General features: G+C 32.4%; 10 non-coding genes across 10 annotated transcripts; all 10 read left to right on the top strand.

Annotated features, from left to right (window-relative positions):
• The first annotated feature begins 787 nt into the window (after window positions 1–787).
• Window positions 788–859, top strand: TRNAP-AGG (transfer RNA proline (anticodon AGG)). The gene has a single exon. It is a non-coding gene; the product is annotated as a tRNA-Pro (tRNA).
• A 2,312-nt stretch (window positions 860–3,171) lies between these two features.
• TRNAP-AGG (transfer RNA proline (anticodon AGG)) lies at window positions 3,172–3,243 on the top strand. Its single transcript has one exon. It is a non-coding gene; the product is annotated as a tRNA-Pro (tRNA).
• A 1,204-nt stretch (window positions 3,244–4,447) lies between these two features.
• On the top strand, window positions 4,448–4,519 carry TRNAP-AGG (transfer RNA proline (anticodon AGG)). Its single transcript has one exon. It is a non-coding gene; the product is annotated as a tRNA-Pro (tRNA).
• A 3,601-nt stretch (window positions 4,520–8,120) lies between these two features.
• On the top strand, window positions 8,121–8,192 carry TRNAP-AGG (transfer RNA proline (anticodon AGG)). Its single transcript has one exon. It is a non-coding gene; the product is annotated as a tRNA-Pro (tRNA).
• A 1,204-nt stretch (window positions 8,193–9,396) lies between these two features.
• Window positions 9,397–9,468, top strand: TRNAP-AGG (transfer RNA proline (anticodon AGG)). Its single transcript has one exon. It is a non-coding gene; the product is annotated as a tRNA-Pro (tRNA).
• A 2,312-nt stretch (window positions 9,469–11,780) lies between these two features.
• TRNAP-AGG (transfer RNA proline (anticodon AGG)) lies at window positions 11,781–11,852 on the top strand. Its single transcript has one exon. It is a non-coding gene; the product is annotated as a tRNA-Pro (tRNA).
• A 1,204-nt stretch (window positions 11,853–13,056) lies between these two features.
• On the top strand, window positions 13,057–13,128 carry TRNAP-AGG (transfer RNA proline (anticodon AGG)). Its single transcript has one exon. It is a non-coding gene; the product is annotated as a tRNA-Pro (tRNA).
• A 1,023-nt stretch (window positions 13,129–14,151) lies between these two features.
• Window positions 14,152–14,223, top strand: TRNAP-AGG (transfer RNA proline (anticodon AGG)). The gene has a single exon. It is a non-coding gene; the product is annotated as a tRNA-Pro (tRNA).
• A 1,204-nt stretch (window positions 14,224–15,427) lies between these two features.
• On the top strand, window positions 15,428–15,499 carry TRNAP-AGG (transfer RNA proline (anticodon AGG)). Its single transcript has one exon. It is a non-coding gene; the product is annotated as a tRNA-Pro (tRNA).
• A 3,601-nt stretch (window positions 15,500–19,100) lies between these two features.
• Window positions 19,101–19,172, top strand: TRNAP-AGG (transfer RNA proline (anticodon AGG)). The gene has a single exon. It is a non-coding gene; the product is annotated as a tRNA-Pro (tRNA).
• Window positions 19,173–19,749: the final 577 nt, after the last annotated feature.

Below are 19,749 nucleotides of genomic sequence, written 5' to 3'. Positions count from 1 at the left end.
GACAGGTCCCTGGTTCAATTCCCTGACGAGCCCTCTCTTTCTTTTTACGGTGCATCTCATGGTTTATATATATCTGATTTTCTCAATTGGCTAAGTCAATAGCATCAACTGAGTTTTGTTTTTGCCATACTCCCAATAGAATTTGTACATACTTATGAATCTTGCCTTCATCATTTTCCTATTGCCTTTCTTCTATTTATGCATTATTTACACATAGTTTTTTACAAGTCTTGGGTTTTATCGATCAGACAAGTCCAAACTCTGTCGCAATTTTTATATCTTGTCACTGCACTTTCCAAATAAGCACACATAGAAAACTATCAATAGAATCTTACGGAAACATTTTAGTTGTACTACAAATAAGAGCATACTTATTAAAATTTCAACCGTATTGTGGTATATCAGGAAAACTGCAGGTTCCCTTCTGTCTAGATAGCTTTGAATGTTTTAAAAGAATAGTCTCACTTTGAAACACAAAAAGTTCAAAAATGAAATTGCAAGGTTTTCTTTTGCCTTTCTTCTGTGTCTGGAAGCATGATTTGTACATTGCATATGACAAGTCTTTAGCTTCGTCCATGAGAGAAGTCCAAACTCTGTAGGCACTCACAAATCTTGTCCCTGCACTTTTCCTATATGCATACCTTAGAAAACTATCTACTGGAATTTAAGGAAATATTTTTTTTATTCTACAAATTCATTTTTACATAAATGTATATGGTGTTTTAAAAACAAAAAGCTATTTTCTAAAAATCAATTGAAAAATCCAAAGAAAAATCTTCAGGTAGGTGGATCGTTGGTCTAGGGGTATGATTCTCGCTTAGGGTGCGAGAGGTCCTGGGTTCAAATCCCGGATGAGCCCAAATTTTCAGATTCTTTGAAATGGTTCTATTATCTTATTGTAGTCAATTTCCTGAGTGAATTTCAACTGAATGTTGTTTTTTCAAAACTCTCAAAATAGATTGTATTTACTAATTTGCACAATTGAATTTTGTTTTTTGTCAAACTGCTAAAATTATTTGTAAGTACTTATCTGCACACAGCATGTGACATGTCTTGGGTTTTATCCATCAGAAAAACTCTGCTGGGCATCATAAAACTTTGTACAGCAATTTTCAAGCAAGTATACTTAGAAAATTATTGACTATTAGGAAATATTTTATTTCTGCTAATATTTCCTCCTTGTACACATTAGTGACTGCTTTAAAATAATATAATTTTCACATAAAATTGGTTAAGATATCAAATAAAACATGCTTACTTGATGATTCTATGATTTTTCTTTTGGGCGCGACAGGTCCCTGGTTCAATTCCCTGACGAGCCCTCTCTTTCTTTTTACGGTGCATCTCATGGTTTATATATATCTGATTTTCTCAATAGGCTAAGTCAATAGCATCAACTGAGTTTTGTTTTTGCCATACTCCCAATAGAATTTGTACATACTTATGAATCTTGCCTTCATCATTTTCCTATTGCCTTTCTTCTATTTATGCATGATTTACACATAGCTTTTCACAAGTCTTGGGTTTTATCGATCAGACAAGTCCAAACTCTGTCGCCATTTTTATATCTTGTCACTGCACTTTCCAAATAAGCACACATAGAAAACTATCAATAGAATCTTACGGAAACATTTTAGTTGTACTACAAATAAGAGCATTCTTATTAAAATTTCAACCGTATTGTGGTATATCAGGAAAACTGCAGGTTCCCTTCTGTCTAGATAGCTTTGAATGTTTTCAAAGAATAGTCTCACTTTGAAACACAAAAAGTTCAAAAATGAAATTGCAAGGTATTCTTTTGCCTTTCTTCTGTGTCTGGAAGCATGATTTGTACATTGCATATGACTAGTCTTTAGCTTCGTCCATGAGAGAAGTCCAAACTCTGTAGGCACTCACAAATCTTGTCCCGGCACTTTTCCTATATGCATACCTTAGAAAACTATCTACTGGACCATAAGGAAATATTTTTTTTATTCTACAAATTCATTTTTACATAAATGTATATGGTGTTTTAAAAACAAAAAGCAATTTTCTAAAAATCAATTGAAAAATCCAAAGAAAAATCTGCAGGTAGGTGGCTTGTTGGTCTAGGGGTATGATTCTCACTTAGGGTGCGAGAGGTCCCGGGTTCAAATCCTGGATGAGCTCAAATTTTCAGATTCTTTGAAATGGTTCTATTATCTTATTGTAGTCAATTTCCTGAGTGAATTTCAACTGAATGTTGTTTTTTCAAAACTCTCAAAATAGATTGTATTTACTAATTTGCACAATTGAATTTTGTTTTTTGTCAAACTGCTAAAATTATTTGTAAGTACTTATCTGCACACAGCATGTGACATGTCTTGGGTTTTATCCATCAGAAAAACTCTGCTGGGCATCATAAAACTTTGTACAGCAATTTTCAAGCAAGTATACTTAGAAAATTATTGACTATTAGGAAATATTTTATTTCTGCTAATATTTCCTCCTTGTACACATTAGTGACTGCTTTAAAATAATATAATTTTCACATAAAATTGGTTAAGATATCAAATAAAACATGCTTACTTGATGATTCTATGATTTTCGTTTTGGGCGCGACAGGTCCCTGGTTCAATTCCCTGACAAGCCCTCTCTTTCTTTTTACGGTGCATCTCATGGTTTATATATATCTGATTTTCTCAATTGGCTAAGTCAATAGCATCAACTGAGTTTTGTTTTTGCCATACTCCCAATAGAATTTGTACATACTTATGAATCTTGCCTTCATCATTTTCCTATTGCCTTTCTTCTATTTATGCATGATTTACACATAGCTTTTTACAAGTCTTGGGTTTTATCGATCAGACAAGTCCAAACTCTGTCGCCATTTTTATATCTTGTCACTGCACTTTCCAAATAAGCACACATAGAAAACTATCAATAGAATCTTACGGAAACATTTTAGTTGTACTACAAATAAGAGCATTCTTATTCAAATTTCAACCGTATTGTGGTATAGCAGGAAAACTGCAGGTTCCCTTCTGTCTAGATAGCTTTGAATGTTTTTAGAAAACTATCTACTGGACCATAAGGAAATATTTTATTTATTCTACAAATTAATTTTTACATAAATGTATATGGTGTTTTAAAAACAAAAAGCTATTTTCTTAAAATCAATTGAAAAATCCAAAGAAAAATCTTCAAGTAGGTGGCTCGTTGGTCTAGGGGTATGATTCTCGCTTAGGGTGCGAGAGGTCCCAGGTTCAAATCCCGGATGAGCCCAAATTTTCAGATTCTTTGAAATGGTTCTATTATCTTATAGTAGTGAATTTCAACTGAATGTTGTTTTTTCAAATCTCTCAAAATAGATTGTATTTACTAATTTGCACAATTGAATTTTGTTTTTTGTCAAACTGCTAAAATTATTTGTAAGTACTTATCTGCACACAGCATGTGACATGTCTTGGGTTTTATCCATCAGAAAAACTCTGCTGGGCATCATAAAACTTTGTACAGCAATTTTCAAGCAAGTATACTTAGAAAATTATTGACTATTAGGAAATATTTTATTTATGCTAATATTTCCTCCTTGTACACATTAGTGACTGCTTTAAAATAATATAATTTTCACATAAAATTGGTTAAGATATCAAATAAAACATGCTTTCTTGATGATTCTATGATTTTCGTTTTGGGCGCGACAGGTCCCTGGTTCAATTCCCTGACGAGCCCTCTCTTTCTTTTTACGGTGCATCTCATGGTTTATATATATCTGATTTTCTCAATTGGCTAAGTCAATAGCATCAACTGAGTTTTGTTTTTGCCATACTCCCAATAGAATTTGTACATACTTATGAATCTTGCCTTCATCATTTTCCTATTGCCTTTCTTCTATTTATGCATTATTTACACATAGTTTTTTACAAGTCTTGGGTTTTATCGATCAGACAAGTCCAAACTCTGTCGCAATTTTTATATCTTGTCACTGCACTTTCCAAATAAGCACACATAGAAAACTATCAATAGAATCTTACGGAAACATTTTAGTTGTACTACAAATAAGAGCATACTTATTAAAATTTCAACCGTATTGTGGTATATCAGGAAAACTGCAGGTTCCCTTCTGTCTAGATAGCTTTGAATGTTTTAAAAGAATAGTCTCACTTTGAAACACAAAAAGTTCAAAAATGAAATTGCAAGGTTTTCTTTTGCCTTTCTTCTGTGTCTGGAAGCATGATTTGTACATTGCATATGACAAGTCTTTAGCTTCGTCCATGAGAGAAGTCCAAACTCTGTAGGCACTCACAAATCTTGTCCCTGCACTTTTCCTATATGCATACCTTAGAAAACTATCTACTGGTATTTAAGGAAATATTTTTTTTATTCTACAAATTCATTTTTACATAAATGTATATGGTGTTTTAAAAACAAAAAGCTATTTTCTAAAAATCAATTGAAAAATCCAAAGAAAAATCTTCAGATAGGTGGATCGTTGGTCTAGGGGTATGATTCTCGCTTAGGGTGCGAGAGGTCCTGGGTTCAAATCCCGGATGAGCCCAAATTTTCAGATTCTTTGAAATGGTTCTATTATCTTATTGTAGTCAATTTCCTGAGTGAATTTCAACTGAATGTTGTTTTTTCAAAACTCTCAAAATAGATTGTATTTACTAATTTGCACAATTGAATTTTGTTTTTTGTCAAACTGCTAAAATTATTTGTAAGTACTTATCTGCACACAGCATGTGACATGTCTTGGGTTTTATCCATCAGAAAAACTCTGCTGGGCATCATAAAACTTTGTACAGCAATTTTCAAGCAAGTATACTTAGAAAATTATTGACTATTAGGAAATATTTTATTTATGCTAATATTTCCTCCTTGTACACATTAGTGACTGCTTTAAAATAATATAATTTTCACATAAAATTGGTTAAGATATCAAATAAAACATGCTTACTTGATGATTCTATGATTTTCGTTTTGGGCGCGACAGGTCCCTGGTTCAATTCCCTGACGAGCCCTCTCTTTCTTTTTACGGTGCATCTCATGGTTTATATATATCTGATTTTCTCAATTGGCTAAGTCAATAGCATCAACTGAGTTTTGTTTTTGCCATACTCCCAATAGAATTTGTACATACTTATGAATCTTGCCTTCATCATTTTCCTATTGCCTTTCTTCTATTTATGCATTATTTACACATAGTTTTTTACAAGTCTTGGGTTTTATCGATCAGACAAGTCCAAACTCTGTCGCAATTTTTATATCTTGTCACTGCACTTTCCAAATAAGCACACATAGAAAACTATCAATAGAATCTTACGGAAACATTTTAGTTGTACTACAAATAATAGCATTCTTATTAAAATTTCAACCGTATTGTGGTATATCAGGAAAACTGCAGGTTCCCTTCTGTCTAGATAGCTTTGAATGTTTTCAAAGAATAGTCTCACTTTGAAACACAAAAAGTTCAAAAATGAAATTGCAAGGTATTCTTTTGCCTTTCTTCTGTGTCTGGAAGCATGATTTGTACATTGCATATGACTAGTCTTTAGCTTCGTCCATGAGAGAAGTCCAAACTCTGTAGGCACTCACAAATCTTGTCCCTGCACTTTTCCTATATGCATACCTTAGAAAACTATCTACTGGAATTTAAGGAAATATTTTTTTTATTCTACAAATTCATTTTTACATAAATGTATATGGTGTTTTAAAAACAAAAAGCTATTTTCTAAAAATCAATTGAAAAATCCAAAGAAAAATCTTCAGGTAGGTGGATCGTTGGTCTAGGGGTATGATTCTCGCTTAGGGTGCGAGAGGTCCTGGGTTCAAATCCTGGATGAGCCCAAATTTTCAGATTCTTTGAAATGGTTCTATTATCTTATTGTAGTCAATTTCCTGAGTGAATTTCAACTGAATGTTGTTTTTTCAAAACTCTCAAAATAGATTGTATTTACTAATTTGCACAATTGAATTTTGTTTTTTGTCAAACTGCTAAAATTATTTGTAAGTACTTATCTGCACACAGCATGTGACATGTCTTGGGTTTTATCCATCAGAAAAACTCTGCTGGGCATCATAAAACTTTGTACAGCAATTTTCAAGCAAGTATACTTAGAAAATTATTGACTATTAGGAAATATTTTATTTCTGCTAATATTTCCTCCTTGTACACATTAGTGACTGCTTTAAAATAATATAATTTTCACATAAAATTGGTTAAGATATCAAATAAAACATGCTTACTTGATGATTCTATGATTTTTCTTTTGGGCGCGACAGGTCCCTGGTTCAATTCCCTGACGAGCCCTCTCTTTCTTTTTACGGTGCATCTCATGGTTTATATATATCTGATTTTCTCAATAGGCTAAGTCAATAGCATCAACTGAGTTTTGTTTTTGCCATACTCCCAATAGAATTTGTACATACTTATGAATCTTGCCTTCATCATTTTCCTATTGCCTTTCTTCTATTTATGCATGATTTACACATAGCTTTTTACAAGTCTTGGGTTTTATCGATCAGACAAGTCCAAACTCTGTCGCCATTTTTATATCTTGTCACTGCACTTTCCAAATAAGCACACATAGAAAACTATCAATAGAATCTTACGGAAACATTTTAGTTGTACTACAAATAAGAGCATTCTTATTAAAATTTCAACCGTATTGTGGTATATCAGGAAAACTGCAGGTTCCCTTCTGTCTAGATAGCTTTGAATGTTTTCAAAGAATAGTCTCACTTTGAAACACAAAAAGTTCAAAAATGAAATTGCAAGGTATTCTTTTGCCTTTCTTCTGTGTCTGGAAGCATGATTTGTACATTGCATATGACTAGTCTTTAGCTTCGTCCATGAGAGAAGTCCAAACTCTGTAGGCACTCACAAATCTTGTCCCAGCACTTTTCCTATATGCATACCTTAGAAAACTATCTACTGGACCATAAGGAAATATTTTTTTTATTCTACAAATTCATTTTTACATAAATGTATATGGTGTTTTAAAAACAAAAAGCAATTTTCTAAAAATCAATTGAAAAATCCAAAGAAAAATCTTCAGGTAGGTGGCTTGTTGGTCTAGGGGTATGATTCTCACTTAGGGTGCGAGAGGTCCCGGGTTCAAATCCTGGATGAGCCCAAATTTTCAGATTCTTTGAAATGGTTCTATTATCTTATTGTAGTCAATTTCCTGAGTGAATTTCAACTGAATGTTGTTTTTTCAAAACTCTCAAAATAGATTGTATTTACTAATTTGCACAATTGAATTTTGTTTTTTGTCAAACTGCTAAAATTATTTGTAAGTACTTATCTGCACACAGCATGTGACATGTCTTGGGTTTTATCCATCAGAAAAACTCTGCTGGGCATCATAAAACTTTGTACAGCAATTTTCAAGCAAGTATACTTAGAAAATTATTGACTATTAGGAAATATTTTATTTCTGCTAATATTTCCTCCTTGTACACATTAGTGACTGCTTTAAAATAATATAATTTTCACATAAAATTGGTTAAGATATCAAATAAAACATGCTTACTTGATGATTCTATGATTTTCGTTTTGGGCGCGACAGGTCCCTGGTTCAATTCCCTGACAAGCCCTCTCTTTCTTTTTACGGTGCATCTCATGGTTTATATATATCTGATTTTCTCAATTGGCTAAGTCAATAGCATCAACTGAGTTTTGTTTTTGCCATACTCCCAATAGAATTTGTACATACTTATGAATCTTGCCTTCATCATTTTCCTATTGCCTTTCTTCTATTTATGCATGATTTACACATAGCTTTTTACAAGTCTTGGGTTTTATCGATCAGACAAGTCCAAACTCTGTCGCCATTTTTATATCTTGTCACTGCACTTTCCAAATAAGCACACATAGAAAACTATCAATAGAATCTTACGGAAACATTTTAGTTGTACTACAAATAAGAGCATTCTTATTCAAATTTCAACCGTATTGTGGTATATCAGGAAAACTGCAGGTTCCCTTCTGTCTAGATAGCTTTGAATGTTTTTAGAAAACTATCTACTGGACCATAAGGAAATATTTTATTTATTCTACAAATTAATTTTTACATAAATGTATATGGTGTTTTAAAAACAAAAAGCTATTTTCTTAAAATCAATTGAAAAATCCAAAGAAAAATCTTCAAGTAGGTGGCTCGTTGGTCTAGGGGTATGATTCTCGCTTAGGGTGCGAGAGGTCCCAGGTTCAAATCCCGGATGAGCCCAAATTTTCAGATTCTTTGAAATGGTTCTATTATCTTATAGTAGTGAATTTCAACTGAATGTTGTTTTTTCAAATCTCTCAAAATAGATTGTATTTACTAATTTGCACAATTGAATTTTGTTTTTTGTCAAACTGCTAAAATTATTTGTAAGTACTTATCTGCACACAGCATGTGACATGTCTTGGGTTTTATCCATCAGAAAAACTCTGCTGGGCATCATAAAACTTTGTACAGCAATTTTCAAGCAAGTATACTTAGAAAATTATTGACTATTAGGAAATATTTTATTTATGCTAATATTTCCTCCTTGTACACATTAGTGACTGCTTTAAAATAATATAATTTTCACATAAAATTGGTTAAGATATCAAATAAAACATGCTTTCTTGATGATTCTATGATTTTCGTTTTGGGCGCGACAGGTCCCTGGTTCAATTCCCTGACGAGCCCTCTCTTTCTTTTTACGGTGCATCTCATGGTTTATATATATCTGATTTTCTCAATTGGCTAAGTCAATAGCATCAACTGAGTTTTGTTTTTGCCATACTCCCAATAGAATTTGTACATACTTATGAATCTTGCCTTCATCATTTTCCTATTGCCTTTCTTCTATTTATGCATTATTTACACATAGTTTTTTACAAGTCTTGGGTTTTATCGATCAGACAAGTCCAAACTCTGTCGCAATTTTTATATCTTGTCACTGCACTTTCCAAATAAGCACACATAGAAAACTATCAATAGAATCTTACGGAAACATTTTAGTTGTACTACAAATAAGAGCATACTTATTAAAATTTCAACCGTATTGTGGTATATCAGGAAAACTGCAGGTTCCCTTCTGTCTAGATAGCTTTGAATGTTTTAAAAGAATAGTCTCACTTTGAAACACAAAAAGTTCAAAAATGAAATTGCAAGGTTTTCTTTTGCCTTTCTTCTGTGTCTGGAAGCATGATTTGTACATTGCATATGACAAGTCTTTAGCTTCGTCCATGAGAGAAGTCCAAACTCTGTAGGCACTCACAAATCTTGTCCCTGCACTTTTCCTATATGCATACCTTAGAAAACTATCTACTGGTATTTAAGGAAATATTTTTTTTATTCTACAAATTCATTTTTACATAAATGTATATGGTGTTTTAAAAACAAAAAGCTATTTTCTAAAAATCAATTGAAAAATCCAAAGAAAAATCTTCAGGTAGGTGGATCGTTGGTCTAGGGGTATGATTCTCGCTTAGGGTGCGAGAGGTCCTGGGTTCAAATCCCGGATGAGCCCAAATTTTCAGATTCTTTGAAATGGTTCTATTATCTTATTGTAGTCAATTTCCTGAGTGAATTTCAACTGAATGTTGTTTTTTCAAAACTCTCAAAATAGATTGTATTTACTAATTTGCACAATTGAATTTTGTTTTTTGTCAAACTGCTAAAATTATTTGTAAGTACTTATCTGCACACAGCATGTGACATGTCTTGGGTTTTATCCATCAGAAAAACTCTGCTGGGCATCATAAAACTTTGTACAGCAATTTTCAAGCAAGTATACTTAGAAAATTATTGACTATTAGGAAATATTTTATTTATGCTAATATTTCCTCCTTGTACACATTAGTGACTGCTTTAAAATAATATAATTTTCACATAAAATTGGTTAAGATATCAAATAAAACATGCTTACTTGATGATTCTATGATTTTCGTTTTGGGCGCGACAGGTCCCTGGTTCAATTCCCTGACGAGCCCTCTCTTTCTTTTTACGGTGCATCTCATGGTTTATATATATCTGATTTTCTCAATTGGCTAAGTCAATAGCATCAACTGAGTTTTGTTTTTGCCATACTCCCAATAGAATTTGTACATACTTATGAATCTTGCCTTCATCATTTTCCTATTGCCTTTCTTCTATTTATGCATTATTTACACATAGTTTTTTACAAGTCTTGGGTTTTATCGATCAGACAAGTCCAAACTCTGTCGCAATTTTTATATCTTGTCACTGCACTTTCCAAATAAGCACACATAGAAAACTATCAATAGAATCTTACGGAAACATTTTAGTTGTACTACAAATAAGAGCATTCTTATTCAAATTTCAACCGTATTGTGGTATATCAGGAAAACTGCAGGTTCCCTTCTGTCTAGATAGCTTTGAATGTTTTCAAAGAATAGTCTCACTTTGAAACACAAAAAGTTCAAAAATGAAATTGCAAGGTATTCTTTTGCCTTTCTTCTGTGTCTGGAAGCATGATTTGTACATTGCATATGACTAGTCTTTAGCTTCGTCCATGAGAGAAGTCCAAACTCTGTAGGCACTCACAAATCTTGTCCCAGCACTTTTCCTATATGCATACCTTAGAAAACTATCTACTGGACCATAAGGAAATATTTTTTTTATTCTACAAATTCATTTTTACATAAATGTATATGGTGTTTTAAAAACAAAAAGCAATTTTCTAAAAATCAATTGAAAAATCCAAAGAAAAATCTTCAGGTAGGTGGCTTGTTGGTCTAGGGGTATGATTCTCACTTAGGGTGCGAGAGGTCCCGGGTTCAAATCCTGGATGAGCCCAAATTTTCAGATTCTTTGAAATGGTTCTATTATCTTATTGTAGTCAATTTCCTGAGTGAATTTCAACTGAATGTTGTTTTTTCAAAACTCTCAAAATAGATTGTATTTACTAATTTGCACAATTGAATTTTGTTTTTTGTCAAACTGCTAAAATTATTTGTAAGTACTTATCTGCACACAGCATGTGACATGTCTTGGGTTTTATCCATCAGAAAAACTCTGCTGGGCATCATAAAACTTTGTACAGCAATTTTCAAGCAAGTATACTTAGAAAATTATTGACTATTAGGAAATATTTTATTTCTGCTAATATTTCCTCCTTGTACACATTAGTGACTGCTTTAAAATAATATAATTTTCACATAAAATTGGTTAAGATATCAAATAAAACATGCTTACTTGATGATTCTATGATTTTCGTTTTGGGCGCGACAGGTCCCTGGTTCAATTCCCTGACAAGCCCTCTCTTTCTTTTTACGGTGCATCTCATGGTTTATATATATCTGATTTTCTCAATTGGCTAAGTCAATAGCATCAACTGAGTTTTGTTTTTGCCATACTCCCAATAGAATTTGTACATACTTATGAATCTTGCCTTCATCATTTTCCTATTGCCTTTCTTCTATTTATGCATGATTTACACATAGCTTTTTACAAGTCTTGGGTTTTATCGATCAGACAAGTCCAAACTCTGTCGCCATTTTTATATCTTGTCACTGCACTTTCCAAATAAGCACACATAGAAAACTATCAATAGAATCTTACGGAAACATTTTAGTTGTACTACAAATAAGAGCATTCTTATTCAAATTTCAACCGTATTGTGGTATATCAGGAAAACTGCAGGTTCCCTTCTGTCTAGATAGCTTTGAATGTTTTTAGAAAACTATCTACTGGACCATAAGGAAATATTTTATTTATTCTACAAATTAATTTTTACATAAATGTATATGGTGTTTTAAAAACAAAAAGCTATTTTCTTAAAATCAATTGAAAAATCCAAAGAAAAATCTTCAAGTAGGTGGCTCGTTGGTCTAGGGGTATGATTCTCGCTTAGGGTGCGAGAGGTCCCAGGTTCAAATCCCGGATGAGCCCAAATTTTCAGATTCTTTGAAATGGTTCTATTATCTTATAGTAGTGAATTTCAACTGAATGTTGTTTTTTCAAATCTCTCAAAATAGATTGTATTTACTAATTTGCACAATTGAATTTTGTTTTTTGTCAAACTGCTAAAATTATTTGTAAGTACTTATCTGCACACAGCATGTGACATGTCTTGGGTTTTATCCATCAGAAAAACTCTGCTGGGCATCATAAAACTTTGTACAGCAATTTTCAAGCAAGTATACTTAGAAAATTATTGACTATTAGGAAATATTTTATTTATGCTAATATTTCCTCCTTGTACACATTAGTGACTGCTTTAAAATAATATAATTTTCACATAAAATTGGTTAAGATATCAAATAAAACATGCTTTCTTGATGATTCTATGATTTTCGTTTTGGGCGCGACAGGTCCCTGGTTCAATTCCCTGACGAGCCCTCTCTTTCTTTTTACGGTGCATCTCATGGTTTATATATATCTGATTTTCTCAATTGGCTAAGTCAATAGCATCAACTGAGTTTTGTTTTTGCCATACTCCCAATAGAATTTGTACATACTTATGAATCTTGCCTTCATCATTTTCCTATTGCCTTTCTTCTATTTATGCATTATTTACACATAGTTTTTTACAAGTCTTGGGTTTTATCGATCAGACAAGTCCAAACTCTGTCGCAATTTTTATATCTTGTCACTGCACTTTCCAAATAAGCACACATAGAAAACTATCAATAGAATCTTACGGAAACATTTTAGTTGTACTACAAATAAGAGCATACTTATTAAAATTTCAACCGTATTGTGGTATATCAGGAAAACTGCAGGTTCCCTTCTGTCTAGATAGCTTTGAATGTTTTAAAAGAATAGTCTCACTTTGAAACACAAAAAGTTCAAAAATGAAATTGCAAGGTTTTCTTTTGCCTTTCTTCTGTGTCTGGAAGCATGATTTGTACATTGCATATGACAAGTCTTTAGCTTCGTCCATGAGAGAAGTCCAAACTCTGTAGGCACTCACAAATCTTGTCCCTGCACTTTTCCTATATGCATACCTTAGAAAACTATCTACTGGTATTTAAGGAAATATTTTTTTTATTCTACAAATTCATTTTTACATAAATGTATATGGTGTTTTAAAAACAAAAAGCTATTTTCTAAAAATCAATTGAAAAATCCAAAGAAAAATCTTCAGGTAGGTGGATCGTTGGTCTAGGGGTATGATTCTCGCTTAGGGTGCGAGAGGTCCTGGGTTCAAATCCCGGATGAGCCCAAATTTTCAGATTCTTTGAAATGGTTCTATTATCTTATTGTAGTCAATTTCCTGAGTGAATTTCAACTGAATGTTGTTTTTTCAAAACTCTCAAAATAGATTGTATTTACTAATTTGCACAATTGAATTTTGTTTTTTGTCAAACTGCTAAAATTATTTGTAAGTACTTATCTGCACACAGCATGTGACATGTCTTGGGTTTTATCCATCAGAAAAACTCTGCTGGGCATCATAAAACTTTGTACAGCAATTTTCAAGCAAGTATACTTAGAAAATTATTGACTATTAGGAAATATTTTATTTATGCTAATATTTCCTCCTTGTACACATTAGTGACTGCTTTAAAATAATATAATTTTCACATAAAATTGGTTAAGATATCAAATAAAACATGCTTACTTGATGATTCTATGATTTTCGTTTTGGGCGCGACAGGTCCCTGGTTCAATTCCCTGACGAGCCCTCTCTTTCTTTTTACGGTGCATCTCATGGTTTATATATATCTGATTTTCTCAATTGGCTAAGTCAATAGCATCAACTGAGTTTTGTTTTTGCCATACTCCCAATAGAATTTGTACATACTTATGAATCTTGCCTTCATCATTTTCCTATTGCCTTTCTTCTATTTATGCATTATTTACACATAGTTTTTTACAAGTCTTGGGTTTTATCGATCAGACAAGTCCAAACTCTGTCGCAATTTTTATATCTTGTCACTGCACTTTCCAAATAAGCACACATAGAAAACTATCAATAGAATCTTACGGAAACATTTTAGTTGTACTACAAATAAGAGCATTCTTATTCAAATTTCAACCGTATTGTGGTATATCAGGAAAACTGCAGGTTCCCTTCTGTCTAGATAGCTTTGAATGTTTTTAGAAAACTATCTACTGGACCATAAGGAAATATTTTATTTATTCTACAAATTAATTTTTACATAAATGTATATGGTGTTTTAAAAACAAAAAGCTATTTTCTTAAAATCAATTGAAAAATCCAAAGAAAAATCTTCAAGTAGGTGGCTCGTTGGTCTAGGGGTATGATTCTCGCTTAGGGTGCGAGAGGTCCCAGGTTCAAATCCCGGATGAGCCCAAATTTTCAGATTCTTTGAAATGGTTCTATTATCTTATAGTAGTGAATTTCAACTGAATGTTGTTTTTTCAAATCTCTCAAAATAGATTGTATTTACTAATTTGCACAATTGAATTTTGTTTTTTGTCAAACTGCTAAAATTATTTGTAAGTACTTATCTGCACACAGCATGTGACATGTCTTGGGTTTTATCCATCAGAAAAACTCTGCTGGGCATCATAAAACTTTGTACAGCAATTTTCAAGCAAGTATACTTAGAAAATTATTGACTATTAGGAAATATTTTATTTATGCTAATATTTCCTCCTTGTACACATTAGTGACTGCTTTAAAATAATATAATTTTCACATAAAATTGGTTAAGATATCAAATAAAACATGCTTTCTTGATGATTCTATGATTTTCGTTTTGGGCGCGACAGGTCCCTGGTTCAATTCCCTGACGAGCCCTCTCTTTCTTTTTACGGTGCATCTCATGGTTTATATATATCTGATTTTCTCAATTGGCTAAGTCAATAGCATCAACTGAGTTTTGTTTTTGCCATACTCCCAATAGAATTTGTACATACTTATGAATCTTGCCTTCATCATTTTCCTATTGCCTTTCTTCTATTTATGCATTATTTACACATAGTTTTTTACAAGTCTTGGGTTTTATCGATCAGACAAGTCCAAACTCTGTCGCAATTTTTATATCTTGTCACTGCACTTTCCAAATAAGCACACATAGAAAACTATCAATAGAATCTTACGGAAACATTTTAGTTGTACTACAAATAAGAGCATACTTATTAAAATTTCAACCGTATTGTGGTATATCAGGAAAACTGCAGGTTCCCTTCTGTCTAGATAGCTTTGAATGTTTTAAAAGAATAGTCTCACTTTGAAACACAAAAAGTTCAAAAATGAAATTGCAAGGTTTTCTTTTGCCTTTCTTCTGTGTCTGGAAGCATGATTTGTACATTGCATATGACAAGTCTTTAGCTTCGTCCATGAGAGAAGTCCAAACTCTGTAGGCACTCACAAATCTTGTCCCTGCACTTTTCCTATATGCATACCTTAGAAAACTATCTACTGGTATTTAAGGAAATATTTTTTTTATTCTACAAATTCATTTTTACATAAATGTATATGGTGTTTTAAAAACAAAAAGCTATTTTCTAAAAATCAATTGAAAAATCCAAAGAAAAATCTTCAGGTAGGTGGATCGTTGGTCTAGGGGTATGATTCTCGCTTAGGGTGCGAGAGGTCCTGGGTTCAAATCCCGGATGAGCCCAAATTTTCAGATTCTTTGAAATGGTTCTATTATCTTATTGTAGTCAATTTCCTGAGTGAATTTCAACTGAATGTTGTTTTTTCAAAACTCTCAAAATAGATTGTATTTACTAATTTGCACAATTGAATTTTGTTTTTTGTCAAACTGCTAAAATTATTTGTAAGTACTTATCTGCACACAGCATGTGACATGTCTTGGGTTTTATCCATCAGAAAAACTCTGCTGGGCATCATAAAACTTTGTACAGCAATTTTCAAGCAAGTATACTTAGAAAATTATTGACTATTAGGAAATATTTTATTTATGCTAATATTTCCTCCTTGTACACATTAGTGACTGCTTTAAAATAATATAATTTTCACATAAAATTGGTTAAGATATCAAATAAAACATGCTTTCTTGATGATTCTATGATTTTCGTTTTGGGCGCGACAGGTCCCTGGTTCAATTCCCTGACGAGCCCTCTCTTTCTTTTTACGGTGCATCTCATGGTTTATATATATCTGATTTTCTCAATTGGCTAAGTCAATAGCATCAACTGAGTTTTGTTTTTGCCATACTCCCAATAGAATTTGTACATACTTATGAATCTTGCCTTCATCATTTTCCTATTGCCTTTCTTCTATTTATGCATTATTTACACATAGTTTTTTACAAGTCTTGGGTTTTATCGATCAGACAAGTCCAAACTCTGTCGCAATTTTTATATCTTGTCACTGCACTTTCCAAATAAGCACACATAGAAAACTATCAATAGAATCTTACGGAAACATTTTAGTTGTACTACAAATAAGAGCATACTTATTAAAATTTCAACCGTATTGTGGTATATCAGGAAAACTGCAGGTTCCCTTCTGTCTAGATAGCTTTGAATGTTTTAAAAGAATAGTCTCACTTTGAAACACAAAAAGTTCAAAAATGAAATTGCAAGGTTTTCTTTTGCCTTTCTTCTGTGTCTGGAAGCATGATTTGTACATTGCATATGACAAGTCTTTAGCTTCGTCCATGAGAGAAGTCCAAACTCTGTAGGCACTCACAAATCTTGTCCCTGCACTTTTCCTATATGCATACCTTAGAAAACTATCTACTGGACCATAAGGAAATATTTTTTTTCTTCTACAAATTCATTTTTACATAAATGTATATGGTGTTTTAAAAACAAAAAGCAATTTTCTAAAAATCAATTGAAAAATCCAAAGAAAAATTTTCAGGTAGGTGGCCTGTTGGCCTAGGGGTATGATTCTCACTTAGAGTGCGAGAGGTCCCGGGTTCAAATCCCAGATGAGCCCAAATTTTCAGATTCTTTGAAATGGTTCTATTATCTTATTGTAGTCAATTTCCTGAGTGAATTTCAAATGAATGTTGTTTTTTCAAAACTCTCAAAATAGATTGTATTTACTAATTTGCACAATTGAATTTTGTTTTTTGTCAAACTGCTAAAATTATTTGTAAGTACTTATCTGCACACAGCATGTGACATGTCTTGGGTTTTATCCATCAGAAAAACTCTGCTGGGCATCATAAAACTTTGTACAGCAATTTTCAAGCAAGTATACTTAGAAAATTATTGACTATTAGGAAATATTTTATTTCTGCTAATATTTCCTCCTTGTACACATTAGTGTCTGCTTTAAAATAATATAATTTTCACATAAAATTGGTTAAGATATCAAATAAAACATGCTTACTTGATGATTCTATGATTTTCGTTTTGGGCGCGACATGTCCCTGGTTCAATTCCCTGACGAGCCCTCTCTTTCTTTTTACGGTGCATCTCATGGTTTATATATATCTGATTTTCTCAATTGGCTAAGTCAATAGCATCAACTGAGTTTTGTTTTTGCCATACTCCCAATAGAATTTGTACATACTTATGAATCTTGCCTTCATCATTTTCCTATTGCCTTTCTTCTATTTATGCATGATTTACACATAGCTTTTTACAAGTCTTGGGTTTTATCGATCAGACAAGTCCAAACTCTGTCGCCATTTTTATATCTTGTCACTGCACTTTCCAAATAAGCACACATAGAAAACTATCAATAGAATCTTACGGAAACATTTTAGTTGTACTACAAATAAGAGCATTCTTATTAAAATTTCAACCGTATTGTGGTATATCAGGAAAACTGCAGGTTCCCTTCTGTCTAGATAGCTTTGAATGTTTTCAAAGAACAGTCTCACTTTGAAACACAAAAAGTTCAAAAATGAAATTGCAAGGTATTCTTTTGCCTTTCTTCTGTGTCTGGAAGCATGATTTGTACATTGCATATGACTAGTCTTTAGCTTCGTCCATGAGAGAAGTCCAAACTCTGTAGGCACTCACAAATCTTGTCCCGGCACTTTTCCTATATGCATACCTTAGAAAACTATCTACTGGACCATAAGGAAATATTTTTTTTATTCTACAAATTCATTTTTACATAAATGTATATGGTGTTTTAAAAACAAAAAGCAATTTTCTAAAAATCAATTGAAAAATCCAAAGAAAAATCTTCAGGTAGGTGGCTTGTTGGTCTAGGGGTATGATTCTCACTTAGGGTGCGAGAGGTCCCGGGTTCAAATCCTGGATGAGCCCAAATTTTCAGATTCTTTGAAATGGTTCTATTATCTTATTGTAGTCAATTTCCTGAGTGAATTTCAACTGAATGTTGTTTTTTCAAAACTCTCAAAATATATTGTATTTACTAATTTGCACAATTGAATTTTGTTTTTTGTCAAACTGCTACAATTATTTGTAAGTACTTATCTGCACACAGCATGTGACATGTCTTGGGTTTTATCCATCAGAAAAACTCTGCTGGGCATCATAAAACTTTGTACAGCAATTTTCAAGCAAGTATACTTAGAAAATTATTGACTATTAGGAAATATTTTATTTCTGCTAATATTTCCTCCTTGTACACATTAGTGACTGCTTTAAAATAATATAATTTTCACATAAAATTGGTTAAGATATCAAATAAAACATGCTTACTTGATGATTCTATGATTTTCGTTTTGGGCGCGACAGGTCCCTGGTTCAATTCCCTGACAAGCCCTCTCTTTCTTTTTACGGTGCATCTCATGGTTTATATATATCTGATTTTCTCAATTGGCTAAGTCAATAGCATCAACGGAGTTTTGTTTTTGCCATACTCCCAATAGAATTTGTACATACTTATGAATCTTGCCTTCATCATTTTCCTATTGCCTTTCTTCTATTTATGCATGATTTACACATAGCTTTTTACAAGTCTTGGGTTTTATCGATCAGACAAGTCCAAACTCTGTCGCCATTTTTATATCTTGTCACTGCACTTTCCAAATAAGCACACATAGAAAACTATCAATAGAATCTTACGGAAACATTTTAGTTGTATTACAAATAAGAGCATTCTTATTCAAATTTCAACCGTATTGTGGTATATCAGGAAAACTGCAGGTTCCCTTCTGTCTAGATAGCTTTGAATGTTTTTAGAAAACTATCTACTGGACCATAAGGAAATATTTTATTTATTCTACAAATTAATTTTTACATAAATGTATATGGTGTTTTAAAAACAAAAAGCTATTTTCTTAAAATCAATTGAAAAATCCAAAGAAAAATCTTCAAGTAGGTGGCTTGTTGGTCTAGGGGTATGATTCTCGCTTAGGGTGCGAGAGGTCCCAGGTTCAAATCCCGGATGAGCCCAAATTTTCAGATTCTTTGAAATGGTTCTATTATCTTATAGTAGTGAATTTCAACTGAATGTTGTTTTTTCAAATCTCTCAAAATAGATTGTATTTACTAATTTGCACAATTGAATTTTGTTTTTTGTCAAACTGCTAAAATTATTTGTAAGTACTTATCTGCACACAGCATGTGACATGTCTTGGGTTTTATCCATCAGAAAAACTCTGCTGGGCATCATAAAACTTTGTACAGCAATTTTCAAGCAAGTATACTTAGAAAATTATTGACTATTAGGAAATATTTTATTTATGCTAATATTTCCTCCTTGTACACATTAGTGACTGCTTTAAAATAATATAATTTTCACATAAAATTGGTTAAGATATCAAATAAAACATGCTTTCTTGATGATTCTATGATTTTCGTTTTGGGCGCGACAGGTCCCTGGTTCAATTCCCTGACGAGCCCTCTCTTTCTTTTTACGGTGCATCTCATGGTTTATATATATCTGATTTTCTCAATTGGCTAAGTCAATAGCATCAACTGAGTTTTGTTTTTGCCATACTCCCAATAGAATTTGTACATACTTATGAAT

The sequence above is a fragment of the Taudactylus pleione genome, unplaced genomic scaffold, assembly GCF_031769625.1.
Source record: "Taudactylus pleione unplaced genomic scaffold, aTauple2 ptg000192l, whole genome shotgun sequence".
Taxonomy (NCBI): domain Eukaryota; kingdom Metazoa; phylum Chordata; class Amphibia; order Anura; family Myobatrachidae; genus Taudactylus; species Taudactylus pleione.
This window is presented reverse-complemented; position numbering and strand designations above follow the sequence as displayed.